General features: G+C 38.5%; 1 long non-coding RNA gene across 1 annotated transcript; it reads left to right on the top strand.

Annotated features, from left to right (window-relative positions):
* The first annotated feature begins 11,599 nt into the window (after positions 1-11,599).
* LOC121329246 lies at positions 11,600-14,132 on the top strand. Its single transcript, XR_005951751.1, has 3 exons — positions 11,600-11,975; positions 12,143-12,920; positions 13,335-14,132. It is a non-coding gene; the product is annotated as an uncharacterized LOC121329246 (long non-coding RNA).
* The last annotated feature ends 54 nt before the right edge of the window (positions 14,133-14,186 follow it).

The following is a 14,186-nucleotide window of genomic DNA, read 5'->3' on the forward strand; positions in this document are numbered from 1 at the left end:
TTCTAGCAAGTGACTGTTGCATAGCTAGTTATTTGTTTTGAAGGAAATGCTACTTCTGTGCACGTAGATGCTACTTTTATTAATGTTTTATTCTCGTCCTATTCAATAAATATGAACATATATAACAGTCTGTTTGCTATCTCAGACAGTACTTGCAAGCTTCAGGAAGGTATTCCTTTAGCTGCCCTGGAAATGAACAAAAACATTTGTATGACCTTTTCACAGAATGTGTCACCAGCTTTAAAATGTTTCTAAGTGCATACTGGAGCCTTAAGCTAAAGTGAGGCTGTATCTACTCTATTACATCTGTTACAGTAGGGTTAGTATTCCTCTTTATCCAGCTGAGAAAGTAACTTTAAAATGAAACATTTGTGATTTTCTGATTTAATCAGCAGCTTATCGGCTCTTACCCAAATTCAGCTGAAAACTTCTACAGGAGGAGAGGAGTCTAAGATAAAACTTTGGAAGAGATATCGTGGCAGCTATTGTGTTCACCATGCGGGGAGCGACAGGCGGGCACAGTGAGCGAGTTTTGCATGAGAACCCTGCAGACAAAATAGAAACTTGAATGTCCTTCATCCACAGTGAATGGATTTCTTGTAAAATATTGTACGGATTAAAGAGATGCCCACGTTTGTTATGTGTTGGTTAGAATTGGAAACTTTTGGGAAAAAAGTAAATCGCATGGAAATTCCCCCTGCTCTGGAGACTTTCTTCAGAACTTTTAAGAGTCGATTTATTAAGAAAATGAAAATCCCCCCCCCCCCCCCCCCCCCCCCAAAAAAAAAAATCTCTAACAAGGAAAAAATTGTGTTTGATATGATAAATATTATAATAACCAGCACTGGGCTCTAGCTTCGATTAGCTCAACGCTGGGATTGCTGAGTCATCAACACAAACACGAGGAACAGCACAGGTGTATTCCCTGCGTTTTGTTCCCAGTTCTCAGAAGGAATTGCAGGTGTGTTCTCTTATGACTGGTAGTGTGATTGCACAGTTCCACAGAACAGGGTACAGCACTGTCTATTTTTTAAGCTGAAAAGGACAGAAAAATCAGTTCCTTTTAACTGTTTTAAACCATTTGTCACTCAGCAGTTCGGGCAGTTCCTTTCTTGGCTTCTGAAACCTGTTCTGGTTTCAGTATCTCTTTCTTTATACTGACTAATTCCCACCACAGCTACTTTACCTGAAAGCTGCTTAATACCAACTCCCCTTTCAATCGGAAAGATTAATCTGAATCAATACAGACAGACAGTGGAAACCGTGTTCCTGGATATCACAGTAAAGCTCTTTAAAGCACTTAGGAAAAGTGCATTAAACCAATGAGCTGGAAATGCTGCCAGTGTTCGGTTGAGCTTTCACACCAAGGGCTGGATTCAGTTTTTTTACACTCTTCACACACCAGCACAGGGCCATTCAAATAATCCCTTTGGAAATACCACTGAGACATTAGTAAACATGAAATTGATACAGTGACGCTATGAAGTGCTAAAGTTCTGATGTCTTCTCTAGTAAATTTCTTTGGTATCAGCTTGTAATACTTGGAATAATGTCACCTTTCTATTAGCTTACTCTCAAATGTGGATTCCACTGTCTGGCATCTCTTGTGTTATAACAGTTTGATAATGATTGCAGGAAAGCAGTGTGGCACAACACTGTAGTTGTGTGTATGTGTGTGTGTGTGTGTATATATATGTATATATATATATATATATATATATATATATATATATATATATATATATATATATTTATATATATATATAATATGCATTTTTTTAATTTCAGTTTTCTAATGTTATTTTATTCTCAACCCTTTCTGTCTGTTATGTTGCCACGTATTAAAACACACACACCAGAGCTGTATAAAAGGAAGTAATTCTGTCCCTGATAAATCACTCCAGCTAGTGCTCTCCTGATTTATATGTCACCAGAAAGCCTCGACACAATTACAGCCTTATTGTGCACAGTTGGCTGTATGTTATCCATTATATTTTTTATATTTTTGTGTTAAATAAAAAAGTGGATCTTATTTTTAACACAAACTGAATATTTGCATGCACAGTACAATAACATTGACCACTGTGAAACATACTGACTCTGTCCTGCTTAAAATATTCAATTATAAGCTTTTGAACAGTGCTGAAAATAACTAGGCATATTTTATTACAACTCAGTAAACAATAGCCAAACAAAATCTTAATTTTAATAAGGCAAAACGCTCCGAACCTCACTTGCATCAATGGCATTGGTTTCCAGTATTTCCCATCGGCCTCAGTTAAAGGGTTTTTACGATGCTCATAAATAGATGTTTCTTTGGTTGCCTGTGTTATGTAGTTTCCACCTCTGTAGGGGAATTTATATTTTAAAGGAAATAATACCCGGTTTGCTTTACTGTAAGTGGAGGAATCCCCTTCAGAATGTGTATATGTATATAAGAGGCAACACGAGTAGCATTGGGATTGCTAATCTGTCTGACTCCTATTGATTTTAAATAGAATATTTGGAACAGGATCAGCCAGGCTCCCTGGCAGACTGGATAGTTTTTTTTTTATGCGTTACTTTTAAAAGCCTTTGGATTCATTTCTCCTGACTCCTGTAAGAGTAACTCGCAGCTTGTTCCTGCTGTTTCCCTGTGATATATTGCCCCTTGAATGAAATAGGTAAGAAAACATTCATTAATTATTACAGCTTTTAATGTTTCAGTATCGGAGCTTTCCAGTCCTGCAGCCGAGTGGCTTTGCATTTGTTAAAAGACTAATAAGCATTTTAAATAACCAAAAATTGTATTTATTAACTTGGAATAGATACCATGGCAGTTGTTTTATTCGGTACTTTTAAAAACTTCTCTAAGGATGATGGAGCTGTATGACACTTGTTCCTCGGGTAAGTGTTGAATTCATTAGGATTTGATGTTTAATCAAGGTCATAATTATTATTTGATCTATGACTTAATAGTATAGTTTTACGATCCAGTATTAGTATCACATTGTTCTCGGGACCTTGTCTGAAGTAGAACAATTGCTGGATATTTTAATAATGAATGTGTTCAGTTCTACCAATAGATCCTTGCTTGATCTAGGTGGTGTGCTGCAATGCGATATTGCAGCGTGTTGCACTGGCTGTGGTTTGCTTCCCTGAAAGCTGGTATTGTTTTTTTTTTTTTTTTTTTAATAATGTATACGCAGGACTTTGCTGTCTCTTTCTATGGGAAGCATTTATCACCCATTTGTCACTGCAGACAAACAGGGAAGCAAAACTTAACATTATATTGTCTAAAGGGCAAACAGAACAAGTTTCTGTTGTATGTAGATTGTGGTTATCCCCTCGGCCTTGGTTTGTATTGCGTTTGTATTTGACACTGTATTCAGATCCATTTTTCAGATTCTTTTCTAAACGATTTTATTTTTAATGCGCTCAGAAATTTCCACTTATTGTTAACTTCTGAAGTCCGATCAGAAGGACATTGTGAGCTATATTCAACGCAAGGACCATTTACACCATACCGGCTGGTCATAAAAGGTGCAGAGTTTAAGCAAATCCGCCAATCCTGTCTATTGAAAAATGAAAAATAAAAACGTCATTTTTCCTTCCAAAGAAAACGATAAGCATGTTTTTAACAATGCAAGGTTTAACATGGGAGTTTGCAAATGTGCACGTATTCAGAGTTTGCATGCTGCCTGCATCCTAATCTAAAACTGGATTTCCTTAACTATAAAGCATTAATGGGAGTGGACTTTTTGCGTATTTGTAACTCAATTACACCTCTAGAATGAAAAGAATTGGGCTGGGGTGGTGAATATTAGTCATTTTAAAAAGCAATTTGGTCTAACCTAAATCCAACGTGAAAAAAAAAAGTAGGTTGTCAATAATTCATTTTCCATGCTTTGCTGTGGATTCACACACATATTAAATAAATGTTTTACTGCATTGAGGGCGTCTATTCAGTGGATCTGAACGGCAGATGATTTGACTAACTCCATTTACACTGAATGTTGTAAATGTGTTACCATTTTTAATTCGGCATCAGTGAATGATCATATTGTGAAAGAACAAGGGAGCATTATATTTACTGCAAAGGAAAGGGTTAATAACAAAGAGGAATGTAGAGTACCTTGTTGTATAGAACACCCTAAGTATTGAATTGAAATACTTTTGCCTGATCTAATGTATTCACTTGAGTTAAGCTAAACCCTTCTCGTTAGCTAGATGAAAGTGTGAGAGCACAGAGAGGTCAGGATTTGATGTCACACGAACACGCCCTAGAGGTATGACTGCCTGTGTGTGTGTCAGCGTGTAGACACAGATAGGGTAGGCTCATAAAACTTAGATTAGTCCGAGTGGGTGAAGTGATATTATCATACTGAAGTTTACTTTGGGATTTGTGTGCAACATGAACCTTGCAATCTGATAACTGTAGATGGCTTGAGCCTTTCGCAAAACATTGCATGACGTGGGCGAGATGTTATTAAGCAGCACAACTGCAAATAGAACGTCGTAATCAGACTAAAATGGACTTTTAGACCAACAGATACAAAAGCAAAAGACGCAAATAATCTTTTTGTACTGTATGCCAGGATTACTGAACACCTGTACAGCAAATGGGGGCTTTCGCTTTAAAAGGTAACCTGGGTAACTGGCCAGCAATATTGCATTTCCCTGTACGCTGTGTTATAGATTTGGTTTTACGATTTGCTAGCCAGTTTAGTGTTAGCTTCTCTGTTCTGTGTAAGACTTTGCCATGCTTTTAGCATGAGTTACCCCACTTGCTGTGTTGTAAATGATTCAGGGGTATTGGAGGTAATGCTTTAAAATGTTACAAGCCAGACAGATACTGTACTCTTTCATTGTAGCAACACTCTACTGGTGTTGCTCATGAAAGGGTTGCTGTTGTTGATTGATGTTCAGGTGTGGAGCCTCAAGGTGTGCTGGATGGGTGGAATTTTCAGTAATCGTGAGTCCTTTACTGTTACGCTTCACTTTGTCATTGTGAGAATAAACACCAACCCAGAGCTGTTGCAGAATGAAAGTTCAAACTTTCAGGTCTGCTCTCAGATATCACGGAAGGGAAAGAAAGTGCTGTATTTGTGTATAAACAAATATTACTGTGTTAACTCCTGGACCCCAGTTTGAGAGCTACCGTTCTGCTGCTTTAGAAACGACTTTTGTTATAAAGGAATCTCATCAAAACATTAGTCAGACTGGGTCTGCGTATGGAGCGATCGCTGGGACTGATTTGCACATGTCCTTCTTCACAGTGCTTGTCCAGCCTGTTTTGAGAACTGAAGGGAGTGTTTGTACTTCAAATTATGAGTCATTTCAGAGCAAACCTGTTGGGTCACCCCTTCTGATCTCACCCCTCCTAGATACCCCAGCTCTCTTGTTTTTTACTGGCTACAGGGGCAAATTTTCACGTTGTGATTGGCTCCCGACCAAGAGCTCCCAGCAACACTTAAATCGTGACCTCTTACACACATCAGCAGCGACCAGTGAGTCACAAGGTGCTTCTGAACATTTGCTGTACAGGAAGAACTGAAGCAGCATTGTTCTGTGAGAAACAGGCTTGTCAGCTGGCTCCAGAATCTACAGACGCTTTAAGCCAGTCCCTGGTTCTTAACTCTCCTCTCTAACCGCAAATGAATAGATTTTAATGAACAGGTAACATGAGTGTAAATTGTGTGAGCTGTCGCTAAAGGAATGGAATTGTTTTGCTAGCAATTACGAAAAACACACACCTGGCTGGGAGCGAGAATGACTTCCTGTGAAGATCGCTTCCATCAGTCAGATCTACACAGCTTGCTGACTTGCTGTATTTGTCTGATTGGGGTGGGACTGTGCGAAGCAGAAATAAGTGTTACATTAATAGAAACTGAACCCCAAGGTTAAACGAGAAAGAGTGCGGGTGAGTTCAGAATTCTCTATAACGTCGGAATTGCATTTTTTTGATACATATTGTTTACCATGTAAGATGTCATGCTACTGTATATAAACATGTTATAGAAAAAAGAATGCTACTTTCCCATTCTATTTAAAAAAAGAACAGATTTGTATTTTTCGTAATACGCAGCAGAGCCTTTGACGTCTGGTGTTACAGTACAGTCAAAGCTGGTGTGACATTTAGTTTTCATAATAGTTTTGAAGAATCGATACTGTGCATTAGATTGAGTGTGATGTAATAAGCAGTCTCTTTGTAGTGTGTCCTGCAGTTAATAAAAGTCTCACATGATGTAAAGTAAATTGTTATCATAATGTAACTTGTTTTTTGAAACCTCCTCATTTATTCTGCAAGCCATCTGGTCACCACTTAACAGGGGAGAACTACGCTAAGCCTGTGGCCTGGCACCATTCTGAACACAAGCCATGCGCAGAAACTGTTTTCAAGGGCAGATTGCAAACCCGACTAGACTCTCTCCTCTTTTAAAGGCACAGTGTCCTGCACAGGTTTTAAAAAGCGTATTTAAGATGGTTGTCACCTTGCAAGCATGTCTCAATAGGTGTTTCTGTAAGTGCCACCCCTTTTTAAAATCTCTCGTCTCCTGGCCTATCATTATAAACTCAACTGTGCCTACAACCTGGCTCACATAGTGACATAGTGGCAGGTTGGTTCCAAGTAGGAAGCGTGTCCCTACTGCTAGAACTACCTTTGGGGTGTGTAAACAAGGTTTTTCAGTGGATACAGTCACAGGAGGTTGCTGGACTGCTGGAATACTGTGCGGGTGACCATGACTCATTTGATGAACTCTGTCCAGCTTGCATTAAATAAGAGGTGTATTGCTAATTGAAACACAAATATCACAGGTGATAGAGATTTTTAGAGAGCGAATAAACCAGGTCAACCTGGCACTGCTGCAGCTGTGGAGTCTGGAGTGTAAAATTGCAATGTGGGACAGTGCAGGGGAGTTGGAATGCTGGCATGCTGAGTTTTGAACCTCCAGTGCTGGGTTCAAACCCTTTGCACATTCCCCAGATCAGTACATTCCAGCACGAAGCACACACGTCATCTTTCAACAAACAAGCCAACATGAGGTTTCAGCTGGTTGCTGGCTCCCTGGCACTAACAGAAAAACACAGCTCAGTCACATAGCGATTTGCCTAATCATTGTAGCATTGTGCTGAATGACTCGCTGTGGTTAATTATTAATGTTCCTCCTGTTCAGCTGTAAACAGGTGTGTGTTTGCACCCTGTCGCTGACTCCACTGCGCCTGTTTTTTAGTTTTTTTCACAGCCTCCCTCGACATCACTCATACTAACAGTGAAACCCGCGGATATTAGCAAAGTAAAAAAACACATTGCAAAAAGACATTTCCGAGATCGTCAGCTGTGTGTCTGCAAACATTAAGGGCTAGTTTCTTTAAACTGCGGTTTCGTCAGACAAAGCTGTGTGGAAATTCCTTGTGTCTTATCACGTGGCTGCAGCTGGCTGATTATGAGACAGAGCTCCAGTTCTGCCTTTTAGAGAATGATCTCATTTGTAGAGGAGGGGGAGGGAAGCTGGGTAAAGGTCTTGGGAGACAGCTCGGCTGAATTGAGGATGTCCGTTATTATTAAAGAAGTCCAAAATAATATTAAAATGCCAGCGATACATGGTAAGCCAATATGATCAACCACACCTAACTTTTGCTGCAAGAAGCTTTTTTTAATCCTGAAAACAGATGTTCCTCCATTGCCTGTGGTTGGTCAGATGGTATGTTGTACTGTACGTGTTCATTTAATATCATCATTGTTCAAACACATGTTTTTTTTTCCCCTTATCTAATAAAATAAAAATGTAATGTATCATCCTTAGAGGTGTGTGTGTGTGTGATATTAGGCTCTCTTTGGAAAGACTCAAAGTCACACTTTTGGTCTGGACGTTTCTGAAGATAAAAAATAAATGTACAGCTCTGGTCTAAAGTTTGACATTACCTTAACTAATTTTGCTTCATAAAGTCGAATGAAACCTGCTCAATAATGTTACGTGTAATATTAACATACAAAATTACACACCGCTTTGTAGTTTTTCATATGCTTAATGAAAGACTGACAAATGTAAAATGTGACAGTTCAAAATCTAACATGAAATACTGTATTACTATTATGGCTTCCAGTAGACTTTTTTTGCGATATCATTTTGTAATTTATTTGATTACATGATGTTAAATAAAAGATCTAAATTATATTCTTAGAGTTTTTTTTTTTTTTTTTTTTTAATGATGTCTCAGTCCTACTAGCTGATGCAAAAATTTTGCCCATAGCTGTAGGCTTTTGATGGTTGCTTATTTTATTTGTTGCCATGGTTGATAATGGTGTTGCTCCTTTTTCTGCAAGGTTTATGCTGAATTGGTTTCATTTAAAATGTTCGATACAGTGCAGAGGAGCAATTCCATTAAAGTTACTTTCTCTTCCAAGTCAGTGATTCCTCAGACCAGTGTAAGAAGGAATGGGGTATGGCAGTCTCTCTGAAGGCTAGTTGGCGTTATAATTGGTCTTTCCACTGACCTGGCATCGCCCTGTACTTCATGTATTATGCCAACTGGTTTGCTGTTTTCACTTATTGAATTTGCACAATCCTTGGGATTTATTATGGCAACATAACCGTGTCACTTTGTTATAAGCAGGAAAAAGGATGCTGTGATGCTTGAGAGGGTGCAAGAAGGAACAGGAGTGATTTCCTGCTCTCCCTCCCTCCTTCTCTTTCTATTAAAATCTGGGAGGTTAAAGGAAAAATGAAAGTTTAGGGGTGTGTGTGCGTGAGACATAACGAAGGTGAGGCCACAAAGTCTTGGCCATCAAGATTCTACAGCCGTCATCGTGGATCAGAATTTAACTGTTCTGATTTTAGCGTTGAACCCGATAAATCTTTTTTTTTTAATTAGGGTCAAACCCTTTATTAAGCAGAATCTGCCTTCATTATAACAAACAGTGACTATTATCCTTGTTTCTGAAAACAAGTAAAGATGTTTTTAATAAGTGTATTAAGTAGTATATTCAAATGTAAAACAGAGTCGTTTTACCTGATTTCCGAGGTGTCATGCAGAATTAAAGCCTGAACAAAAATTACTAATAATAAAAACCCCAAAATTGTACTTTAATCTCACTGCGTAAACATATAAAGAACTAAATGATGAGCCCTCATATTAACAGGGTTAAACTATCGCCTAAAAACAAAACAAACCCTGACTAGTCACCTGCAATATATTTAGCTCTTCCCCTTTTTTTTAAAACAATATCCTTCTGAAACTGTAAAAAAAAAAAAAAAAAAAATGCCTGAAATGTTTCCCATTGTGCGATGGCGTCTCATATCTAAAAACACAAGTGACAAAGTGATTTACCTTTTGAAGATACTGCAAGAAAGATGGAATGTAACAAAAAAGAGAATGACGTTCACACTCCCTGAAAATTAGCTAGAGCAGGTAAAAATACACTGGCTTTGCATGCAGGCAAACACACCTGTCAGCATGTGATGGCTGGGAGCCCAATGCAGTCACAGAGAAGAGACAAGTCTCCCCTGCCTCTCAGACAGCCACACACTGTGGCACCACTGGCAGGCTCTGCCTCCCGAGTTCCTGGACTCGGTGGAAGGCCAGGGCTGAGGTAGGAGTGAGCTTGGCTCTTTATTTGTCAGCAAGGGTCTTTTATTGAGGGTCATTACAATTCATTCGTAATGCGTTTTGCTTTGAAATTAAACATAAAGATGAACTAAAGATTTCTAAAACAAAAAAAAAGGAAAACAGCCCCTCGCAGATCTCCTTTCTAAGAAATACGTTACCAAGAATGTTTGCTTGATCTGAAGATTATATACGAGGGTTTCACACACTCACCCACCCCCCATCTCGGAAGCCTAATTTGAAAACTGCTTTCCACGAAATGCATTGTGTGTGTGTGTGTGTGTGTTGTATATATATATATATATATATATATATATATATATATATATATATATATATATATATATATATATATATATATATATATATATATATATATATGTGTGCATGCATGCATACTGTGGACACACCATGGTTTGGTTCATTAAGCCACCACCACAAACATTGAATACTGTTAGGTGATAATATTTGTTACAAATTTCAGTTAACAGACGTGTCAAAATACATAGGAATTATTACCAACAATTCAAAACATTGTTAACCATTTCTAAAATCTTACTATACAATATAAAAACAAACTTAACAGTTTTTGCATCTACATTGCCCATGTTATAAATAAGGCATGGATATTAAAAATGTCATTCATAATAAGTTAGCCGGTCAGAAAACAAATGTGTGATTCAAGATTTCAAGTAAGTGTAAATTACTCAAATCGGACAAAAGTTGTGGCTGTGACCGGTTAAGCCAGATTCAAACCAGAGTAGTTTTCTTCACCAGACACTTAAAATTGAACAGGTTTCTTGTTAGTGCTTGTAAATATTTTACCATCTTCGTCTGGATTCACAGACCCCAAATAACACTAATGTTCGTATAGCCTACCCGAGGTAACATTAAAACCCGGCATAAATCTTTTAGTGAGGGATACAAAAAAAAAACGGCAATTAAACATAGAAATAGGTTTTTGATTAAATCAGCTGATTTTTACCATCATGTAAACCCTGTCATTGTGAAACACACACACACAAAACCACACGCTGTTTCATCTGCCAGTTTTGTTTTATTTCTTTTCTTAAGAAAAGATAAAGATCACCATAGTTTTGCAACCAAAGCGCTTTATATTCCCAGGTCTCGTTTTTGTTTTTGTTTTTTACCATTTAAGCAATAGTGTGAGGTGCTGTAAATAGTGATTCAGTTCAGGATTCCTGCAGTTGAGCAAGTACAGTTCTGTCATTGAATGACAAAAAGACAGCTAGTTGTGAAACTTCTGAACCAGGATGACTGATCTGAGTAAAGTTCTGGTCAAAAGACAGGAAGGGGTTTAGGGGCAAGGCACACCATGGCGTATTACAAAGAAATATAAAAAACGTGTTTCTTCCATGGAACTGGCAGTCACGAACTGCAGTAACTCGGGGGGGTGAGGGGGGGGTTACCTCTACTCCAGATCCACTGATCAGATGGGTACAGTGATGTCCTTTGTCAATTACTGGATGTCTCCAATTGTATTTTAGCAACCTTAATGCTTTTATTATATTTATCTGATCAGTTTTTCAAACAGTCAACATTCTGAGCTGATTATTGCTGGTTTCACTTTAAAAACCGGGTCAGTAATCCTAATATAATTACGCATAAAGTCACATATTCAGGGAATGTCGGCTAATTCATTGTAATGTGGATTATTGTTAACGTAATATACCATTATATGTGAATTGCAGGCACTTATTATAAAGCTGTAGTTTTATAACATACATGTGTTTGCTAGTTCTTATAACATACAGAAATTATAGTTTTTTTTCATTTTTCAAAAAAACACCATTCAGCTCACAGTGAACACAAGTTGAAAAGCGGTGCGTCGATCTCGCCTGAATTCATAACCAGAAAGCGCTAACAAAGAGAAAACACAACCGGTGTGGTGCAGCATGGATTGGGATATTGGATGAATAGTTCGGAGAGCTACCTTTCTTTTCAACTTGCCTCTGCAGGTTACTGATAGCTGGGGTTAACTTGTGCATCACAAGGGATAACTCAATAGTTAAGTACCATCGCTGTGTAATATTTGGACTGAAGTCATTGTATTTTGTATCTTGTTCTTAATTTTACTGTAATTCTTGATATGTATTTTTTGTATACAACTGTAAGTCTCCCTGGGTAAGGGTGTCTGCTAAGAAATAAATAATAATAATTCAGTGCAAGTTATGACATTGCCCCACATGTTTCAATGACGTCAGACTTGGAAATTGCAGTTCTTCACAAGTAAGCCTTAGATTTGCAAAGAGTGCCAGGGCAGGGACAGTGAAATCGCTTCCCTTTTCTTTCTTTTTTTTCACAGTAACAGCCAGCCAGTACATCTGTACAGCAGGGAGCGCATTGTGGAAACTACCTGACTTCATGTAAGCAGAAGTTTAGACTGAAACTCTGCAATACACTTCTTTAATGTAATAGATCAGGAGAGCTGATGGGAAATGCACTTTGCTCAGTTTCTCTCTCTCTCTCTCTCTCTCTCTCTCTCTCTCTCTCTCTCTCTCTCTCTCTCTCTCTCTCTCTCTCTCACGCACAGAGCTCACCAGAAACAGAGTGAGGGCTTCCTCATATCTCTGTGTGCCTCCGTCACCAGGCGGCTACCGGCAGGGGAGCACAGGAATGAGGCTGTCTTCCCAAAATAACCAGGCAGAGGGGAATACCAGCTGATAGCTTTGGAATAAAGCTTCCATCTCTGCACTCCATTCTGGTCTGTCTGTGTCTCTCTCTCTCTCACTGTCTCCCTTGCTCTCCCTTGTCTTCCTCAAGCTGAAGTAAGAAGACTATATGGGATCTGTGGCTCAGTTTGTTGTGAACAAAAATTGTGAGTCAGTCATGAATGGGGTATTTGAATGGGGTATTTTTAGGCTTTGGTTGGCAGTGCGGTGTAATAAAAGGAGGTGTGGTTAAGCTTGAGTCCTAGGTGTGGTTGGCTGTGCACTGTATAAAGTTCTGATTAAATGTCTCCGGTTCAGTACAGCGCTCTGTAGTCCTGACAGGTTAGCTAAGCCGACTCGGTGGTGCTGGCTTGTGGCACTGTTGAAGTTTTGTCATTTTGCTTTGGACTGCACATTAAAAGTTTTGGGAGAAAGGCAGGTGGATTTGCACATATTGCACAGTGCCACTCACTGGGAACTTGTTTCTGCTCATGTACATGCTGCAAGTGAGTGTCTCGTGTTAAGTTGCAGTTCTGTGGCGTTTTAAATAGGTGCTAGTTATGGTCACGCCAAACTCTGGCTTAAAGTGAATTTCAGTGGCGGTGTCTCGTGACACAGCCTTGTTATTGCTTCCAGACAGAATGCAAACAGGTAGGACCGGTAAGTGAACTTCAAATATTTAAACCTGTTCTCGATTTCAGCATTTATACTTCTATCAATATCAGTGTAGTTATAGTGCAGAATTTCTTTATAAATCCCAGTTTTTACCCTTGTCCTGTACAAACTTGATGGGTTACAGCAAATAAATGAACTATAAGAGGGATGCATAAAAGGACATTGTAAATACATTTCTCTAGATTTTATTATGTTCATATTCACGGTATCTATAACATGTTTATATATATATATATATATATATATATATATATATATATATATATATATATATATATATATATAAATGTATTTGCATATTTGCATCACATCCCTCTTACCAATCTGAAATTGTATAATGCTGATCTGACTATTAAAATACACTGTCAGTACTGTCATATCTTTTTGCTTTTCTTACAGCAGAACACAGAAGCAGAAGACACCCACAACTCACAGACACCAGCTGTAACCAGGCATTGAGTATGAGAGTATGCTTCCAGTTTGTATAGGACAGGGTGTTGTACAACGCCAAGGAACAAACCATATCAAACCAGAAAGAGGAGGCTTCGAAAACGTCTCAAACAAAACAACACAAGAACAGCATCGTTAAGTTCAGCCTCAAATTCTTGAAGCTGTACAGCACTCTTCTCTGCTCCTAATGTCCAGGACTCCTTAGTAACGGAGAGTCAAATAAGCCTGTCTTCTTGGTAAGCAGCGTCTTTTTTTTCGGGTCCCGGTTCAGTGCGATAAGGAGCAGAGGAGGCTTGCAGGAAGGGAAACCCCCCCTCGGAGATGCCAGCTGTGGGTGATTCTGTGGCAGTGTCTTAGCTGGTTGTTGTGAACAGTTTGAATAAAGCAATCAGCAAGTATACTGCTGCAGAAATGCTTCACCAAGTGGCTGTGCTCTCCACAGCTCTGCACGTGGAAGTCTGCGTAAAGGCTTGATCTCATTTCTCCTGCAAAATCAGATTACAGAAACCCACACTCCTGCTTTTAAAAACATTAGGACTGTCTGTATGGTCATTTTTATATGACAGCAGCACTTTACAGTACATAAAGTTAATGGAATATTATTGATGAAAATAATGCTGATAGTAATGATGCCACCTTTTAATAATTATTAGTATTATTATTGATTGTAAGAATAATACATATTCAGTATTCTGTTTAAATTAAAATGTTACTAACAATAAAATCCTTTTTTGCATCAGTTTTATAATAAAGCAGTGTTGTTTTCTTAAATATGGTTGCAGTTTGACCCACAATTATGCT

This window comes from Polyodon spathula, chromosome 16 (genome assembly GCF_017654505.1).
Source record: "Polyodon spathula isolate WHYD16114869_AA chromosome 16, ASM1765450v1, whole genome shotgun sequence".
NCBI lineage: Eukaryota > Metazoa > Chordata > Actinopteri > Acipenseriformes > Polyodontidae > Polyodon > Polyodon spathula.